The sequence below is a fragment of the Nyctereutes procyonoides genome, unplaced genomic scaffold, assembly GCF_905146905.1.
Source record: "Nyctereutes procyonoides isolate TBG_1078 unplaced genomic scaffold, NYPRO_anot_genome, whole genome shotgun sequence".
NCBI classification, from domain to species: Eukaryota; Metazoa; Chordata; class Mammalia; order Carnivora; family Canidae; genus Nyctereutes; species Nyctereutes procyonoides.
The window spans coordinates 34,785,195-34,793,066 of NW_026575044.1; positions in this window are offsets into that span (position 1 = coordinate 34,785,195).

A 7,872-nucleotide genomic window follows, 5' to 3' on the forward strand; every position below is an offset into this window, starting at 1 on the left:
GCTTCTCAGGGCTCTGTCCTCTTCCTCCTTCCACATCAATGCTTGGATTGCTGGAGAAAACAGAAACCAGGCCACAGAGAGTTAAAACCATGACTCTTGTCCCTAAAGAGCAGAAAACCTGTGGCAAACTATGTAGTACTTCATTTTACCCATTCATTTCCTTAAAATATTTCTAAAGTTCAGAAAAGTGTTCTTCAAAAACATTATGAACTAAAATGTACGTAGAATACTAGTGTAACCACTGACTTTAAGGCGGCAATATTAAAAAAAATAAAAATAAAAAAATAAAAAAAGGTGGCAATATTATTAGGATGACTGTAATTATCATTAGGCAAAAATAAACCCTGATTTGATTTATCCAGTGCTCAAATACTAGTGCATGGGCCACCATCATGTGTCAGAGTTATCCACATTTTTGTTAAAAACAGTCAAGCGTCTGCCTTCGGCTCAAGTCATGATCTCAGAGTCTTGGGATCACGAGCCCCATGTCAGGCTCCCTGCTCTGTAGGGAGTCTGATGTCTCTCTGCCTCTGCCTCTGCCTCTCCCCACTCATTCTCTCTCTCTCCCTCTCTCTCTCTCTCTCTCTCTCTCTCTCTAATAAATAAATAAATTCTTCTTTAAAATATTTTTAAAAAAATAAAAACAGATTCCTGTGCCTCATGCAACAGGTACTGAATCAGAATCTCTGCAAAAGCCACTTGGAAATTTTCTTTATTTAACAATCTCCTGTGATGAATCCCATATACAAGGTTTGAGCACCACTTTGTGTGTGTGTGTGTGTGTGTGTGTGTGTGTGTGTGTGAGAGAGAGAGAGAGAGAGAGAGTTTTTTAGTGCCCGTGGGTTATGGGTAATAATAAAGTCTGCTCCCTTTCTTCTGTTACTTTGTTAAAAAGTTAACGGCTCTCAGCTCCAAGAAGGGTCAGCGGCTGTTGGTACCAAAGTCCTCCATGGGATTTTGACCAGCGCCGAAGCAGAAACTTGGCATTTGAGGTCTGCCAACTGCAAGAAGTAGAGCTGAAATGATGAAGTGAGTTATGGGAACAGCACTGGTCACTGCCCAAACTTTTTGAAAGCTTTCAGGGTGAAATGAAGAAATGGAAACTTTCCTCTTTGAAACACAAAAGACAAATGTGAACTGAAGGCGATTTTGGCAACTCAACTTGACACTGAACAAAGTGAAGACAGTATGAGTTTCTCCAATAAAAAATAAAAAAAGCTGTTTTCAAATTGACCTAAGATGATTGAAAGTGGAAAATATTTGCTATTTGGATTATTAGTTTGAAAGCAAGTGCCCCAGGAAATATTTTGCAATTTAACTTAAATGGTAAGAATGTACATTTTCTTGGACTTCATTAAAGAATTTGTCTCTCTGCCTTTCTATTAGGTTGAACCATATGACATTGCCAACATTTGACCATCTCTGACGTAGGAACACAGCCCTTTCTTCAGTTATGCTAACAGAACCACTGGTACTTACCCAGTTCTAGCCCCATTAGCACTCACCTGAGCTATTAAATAGTGTCCAAAAAGAAGGGCCTCATCACCCTCACCATTTCTAAGGGGCATTAAGGACATTTGAGTAGTTAGGCAGCCATCACCACCATCCATCTCTAGGATGCTTTTCATCTTGCAAAAGTGAAACCCCAGACCCATGAGATAATAACCCCTGTGCCCCCTCCACCAACCCCTGGCAGCCACCATTCTATTTTCTGTCTCCATGAATTTGACAACTCTAGGTCCCTCCTAGAAGTGAAATCATACAGCATTTGTCCTTCTGTGACTGGCTTACTTCACTTAGCCCTCTGTCCTCAGACTTCATCCATGTTGTAGTAGGTGTCAGAACTTTCTTCCTTTCTAAGTCCCAATGATATTCCATTGTACACATAACCCCTCCCTTCAATCAAATCTGCATGCTTTGAAAATAAACTTCCTACAGCATCATGCTGCTCCCAGCTTCTCATTGCTGGATTCAAGGACCATAACAATATAACCTTTACTCAATATCATCAGATAATTACATCAAGCCCATTATTACCCAGCCCTCCCAAAATATATTACATTCTTTGAAAACATTCTTCCTTTCCTCCCTCTTTTATTCTCTTTCACAATGCCTAAAGTGCCCATTTCCTCCTCTCTTTAACAACCTCCCCACAGGACCTCTCCAACCTGCCCCTCACTCACCTCACCCTCACTCCTGCACATTTCCTCCATAAACATCCCTCACTCAGCTTTTTTCATCCACTCTCCTAGGAATCTCTCTTCCACCCTTCTTGCCTTAACTCCACCCATAGACTGATGGTCCCACATCTCTTTCTCCAGACTACACGTCTATTGTGGACTTTGATTCAGATTTGCAACTTCCTGATGGCCTTCTTCACCTGGCTAATCAATCTTCACCTGGCACTTCCAACTCAATGTAACTAAAGTTGAACTCATTGTCTAACACAAAACCTGCTTTTTCCTTATCTAATGGCCTCACCATCCATCCACTCTATCCTACATCAGGAAGCAAGGAGCCAAGTCAAACTTCTCCATGTGCTGACTCCCTACAGACAAAGGAAAGCCCACTAACTCCACCACCTACATTTTTCTCAAGCTTCTCCTCTCCTCCCATCCATTCTGCTACTGTCTTAGTTCAGACCTTCCTCTGTTCTCCCATTTGTGCCCTCCATGCCATCATCCATACCACTGCCATTGTAATCACTCTAAAATGTAAACCCAAGCCTGGCATTTCTCCATGCAAAGCTCCTTAGTGGCTTTTCCTACCAATTCTGCTTCCTAACACCCATGCAACATCCTCCATAATCCCAATCCTTCTCCAGTCATGTTTGCTGCCAATTTCTTGCCCCCCTGTTTACTCTCCAACAACTTAGAATGACCATGGTCCCCCAACATTGGGTGATTTCCTGCCTCCTAGGCCTTTACTCACATTGTTCCATCTGCTGAGCACTCACCTACCCCAACCTCCCCCTATATCTTTTAATCACTACACTCAACTCAAGGAGACATTCCCCACCCCTGCTTTGGGTTGGATGAGATGCCCTGCTCTGAGCACCCCTGTGTTACTAGGACAGTATACTATGGTGGTTAAGAGCCTGGGGCTTGTAATTAGAAAAAACTGGATTTGAATTCCATATCTTCAACTTTCAAACTTTGGGTCCTCTCCAGTTTATTTAACTTTTCTGAGTGCTAGTTTTCTCATCTTAAAAATGAGGACAGCAATACCTACCTCATAAGGTTACTGTGAGAAATAAATGGGAAAATGTGTGTAAAGTGTTCCATAAGCACTCAATAAATTATTTTATTATCCTGTTAGAGCCCGTGCATATCTCCATCATTACATATATAGCATTCTAATTACTTATGTATGTATCTGGTGCCTCCAGTAGACTGAACTCATCTTGTTCATCTTTGTAACCCCAGACAAGGTACTTGGTAAATATCTCTTGAAGAAAAGAATGCAAGAACGAATCCCACCCACCTACTCCTATGTTCACATAGCACTGTGCCTTTCCCTCAAGGCACAATATGACTTAATAGCACTATGAAATATGTCCTAACTCTTCTGTTAGATTCAAAGTAACCATGTCTTGCTCAATGAATGTACATCTAATTGAATTTCAAGCTTTCAAGTGTTGATTCTGTTTAATAAGATAATGGTTTAAAATAGCGAGCTCCATAACTACAATATAGAAACAAATAAATAAACTAAAAATCTGTTACTTCATTCATCTTTCGCCCCTTTCCTTCCATTAGCTCTATGCCCTGACCAGGCTGAAATTTTATCTCCTCAGATAAGCTGCTTTTTTCTCTGCCTTGGAACCTCTCTGAAGGCAGCTCCCTGTGTCTGAACACTAGGGGCCAATCTAAGATCTCAGCAGTTTTCAGAAAAGACTTTCCTGACCCCCAGGCCCAGTTCAGTCATTTGTAGTTACTCTCCCAAAGCTACATGTTCCCCCTGGAAAATGAAAAGATTCTTTGTGTCGGAAAAAGTCTCCATCATATTTCTCACTTTTTTCCTCATCACCAAGCATGTAGTCAACACTCTGCAAACTCATGTTGCCCAATTAAATGGACAAAGCTCTGAGTTTTAGCCTTCCTCTGTCATAGACAGTGACACATGCTAGACTGAAAAGGATTACACAGAAGTTACTTTATGACTAAATTCTTAAAGACCGCATTACAGGTGACAGAAGGCAAGGCAGTTATCATTTGTTCTATAGGCAAAAAGACTGGGGCAAATGAAAAGGTGACCTCTATATTGGATAAAAGTGGGTTTTCAGAATGATAAAAGCCAAATATGTTCTTGGCTTTCTGAAACAAGATAGATATGATTACATAATGGGCAAGAAGGCTGGAGTGGTAGTCAGGGGGTTGATCTTCAGGGTCTGTGGCAATGATTAGTAGATCATTTGTATATAGGGATGAGATATCTGGACAACATATCCAGATATTGCTCAGTTTATGTAATCAAACATTTGAGAGCAAAAGAACAAATGGTGAAAGTTGCCTCAGTGGAAAATCATGGGTACTCATAGTTTCTAGACCTATGTTGGTTTATAGACAGAGCGCTTTGTTTGAAAAGAAGATTGTATTTCCTCAAAGAAGAACCTTGCAAAACTACAAGAATATATGGTAGATATTCACCAGTATCTTTTAAAAAGAACTTACCATCTATGTTAGGGTAACTGTGCATTGAGGAAATACCCAAAGCTTTCTAGGTCTGTAAGATATAGAGTCTGAACTGACATTGACACCTTAGGTGCAAAACCCCACTGTGATCCTCCAGTTAGAGTGGAGGCATATGGAGACCTAATAGTAAATGAAATTCCAACATATGTCTGTTTTTTAGTGAGTCCAATGGGTTCACAAACCCACTGTCTCTGAGTTTGCAATCAGAATAGATATACTTAGAAGTGGTATAAATCTCACATTGGTTCACTCAGCTGTGGACTAAGAGCTATCCAAGCAGAATCCCCTGAAACTGCTTCCTGCCCTGGCCAAGAGGCTAACTCAGAAGTAATATCACATCCTAGTGGTAGTTTTAGATTAGTCCTCAAAGACTTAAAGGATCCAAGGGTGATAATTTTCATCATATCCCTATTCAAGGGCTACTGTAATCTGAACCAAGTGATAGCTGACCATACTTGGTGTCTTTGCTGCAACAAAATATCACAGTTTATGACATCTAGTTTGTGGATTTTAATCTAGTGAAGGCATTCTTCTTCAATAAAAAAGATTAAACACAGATCACCTTTACCAGAAGAGATAGAATATATACTGTCTTGCTCCAAGTCTATGTTAATTCTGTTGCTTTTTGTTGTAATATGGTCCATAGGGACCTTGACTATCTTGACATTCTGCAAATCATCACATTCACTCACTAAACTGATAACATCAGGTTAATTTGCCCTGCAGAGCAGGAAATGACATGTTCTTCCTGATGTCCTAGGAAGATGCCTACTACGTGAAACAGAGTGGGAGTTAAACCCCATGAAGATTTAGGAGTTTGCTACATCAGTGAAGATTCTAGAGATATGGCAGTCTGGGAGATGTGGGGCATTCCCTTTATGGTAAATGATAAGTTGCTGTTCCTCCAAGGACACTTTGTTCTTGGAGGGCCTCTTTGGATTTTGGAGGCAGCAAATACTGTGGTTGGGAATACTTGTGTAACTCATGTTGGGAGCCACTCAGAATACTGCCAGTTCAGCTGGGGCTCAGATCAAAAGAGGACTCTGAAGCAAGCCCAGGCTAGGATACAAGCTTCTCTGCCCCTTGGCCATATGACCCAACATGTCTGATGGTACCAGATGTTTCTATGGCGGATAAAGATGCTGTGTAGGATTACTGACAAGTCCCAACAGGATTGATTGCTGCAACACATACTTCTTGGGTTCTGGAGTAAAGATATGCCTTCAGCAGTATAAGAATAGTCTCCACTTGAGAAATAGTTTTTGGCACCTAATAGAAACTCTACTTGACCATGGGACACCAAGTGCCTCTGTAACTGCACCTTCCTGTTAATATTGGAGTATTATCAGATCCACAAAGTTGTAAGGTTAGATGTGCACAGCAGCAATCCATTATACATCAGAAATGTTATATTTAGGCTCAGGGCTGGCAGTTCTAGAAAATAAATCACGTAAATACATGATGAATAAGTGGACTATATTCCCATGTCATCTGCTTCAATTGCATAGATGCCTCTTCTTCAGCTCACACCTATGGTCTAAAGGTGGGTTCTCTCTGAGCCACTGAGAAAGGAGAAAATAACCTGAGTCACAGGTAGGTTAATGTGGTATGTGGTTTTAGACAAAACTATACTATCCTCCATGACAGCCCTTCAAGGGTTGTTCTAAAGGACAGTGGTAAAGGGAATTTCTCACAGATGGCAAGGCTAGAAGAAAATTCATTTGCTCATTCATTTTACATGGACGGAATGACCTGCGAGGTAGACATGCAAAAGTCCCTGGGTAGAAATCAATGGCTTGGCTTTGTTCAAGAAAAAGCCTATAAAAAATGAGATTTAGGGCAGCCCAGGTGGCTCAGCAGTTTAGTGCCTGCCTTCAGCCCAGGGTGTGATCCTGGAAACCCCAGGATCGAGTCCCACATCAGGTTCTTTGCATGGAGCCTGCTTCTCCCTCTGCCTGTGTCTCTGCCTCTCTCTCCCTCTGGTCTCTCATGAATAAATAAATAAAATCTTTATAAAAAAAAAGTTTTAAAAAATGAGATTAAGAGACCAAGGAAAATGAGATCCATGGAGGAGGTATGTGGCGGGAATGGGCACAAACAGTGTAGGCAGATCTTTGTGTCTCAGGTTATCTGCCCCAAGGGATAGGATCGTGAGGTCTCAACGATCACGTGAACAGGATGGCTATCAGTTTGCCTCTTTGCTCTACCTCCTCAAAGCTGAAACAGAGGGCCCACCAGCAGTGTGACGATGGTAGCAGGAATGAAGACAATGCATGGGTCTGACAGCATGACTCCCCATTACCAAAACATATCTAGCTACTTCTACTAGTGAATGCCCTGTATGTTTGCAGCAGAGATCAGACAGCTACTTGGCATCAGATGGTTGCGTTGGACCTCTTCCATCATGGAGGAAGCAGCAGTTTGTCCTACTAGAATCTACGTCTATTCCAAATGTTGGTTCGCCTTTAGCACCATCATCAGCACCACTATTCAGGACACTGAAAAAGACTGATCTAGCAATATGTGTCCCACCAAACACTGCCTCCAATCAGGGCGCTTATTTTATGGCAAATGAAGTATGATAATGTGTACACAACCATGGAATCCTCTAGACTGATCATGTATTGTTTTACCCAGAAATAACTAGCAAACGATGGAATGGCCTGTTAGAGACTCAGCTAATGCAGCAGCTTGAGAACAACACTTTTCTGGGTTGGGGCACTGACCTTCAGAATGTAGCTTGTACACTGAATGGCAGTGCTGTGTCCCAGTAACTGGAACACAAGGCTCTTGAATACAATGGTGGAAGAAAGATTGTTCCCTCTCTCCATTTCTCACAGTGAGTGACTTGCAGAATTTGTGTTTCCCATCCTGGAAACAGACTCTGCTGCGTTCAATTTCCAGGTTCCTGGAGGGGAAATTTTCAGCTAGGAAAAACAATAAATTCCCATTAACTTTCTGCACAATTTGAACTACTCAAGCCATTGGGGGAAAGGCAAAGAAAAAAGTCACTGGCAAGGGATTTTGACTCTGATCTCTATAAGAAACTAGAGATGCTATCACTCTATGAGGTCAGGAAGACAGAAGTCTAGAACACTGTGGATTCCTTGAATGTCTCTTGGTGCTTTCATTCTCAGTGAGTATAGTAAATCAATAGTTGCAGCAACCACAGTTCAAC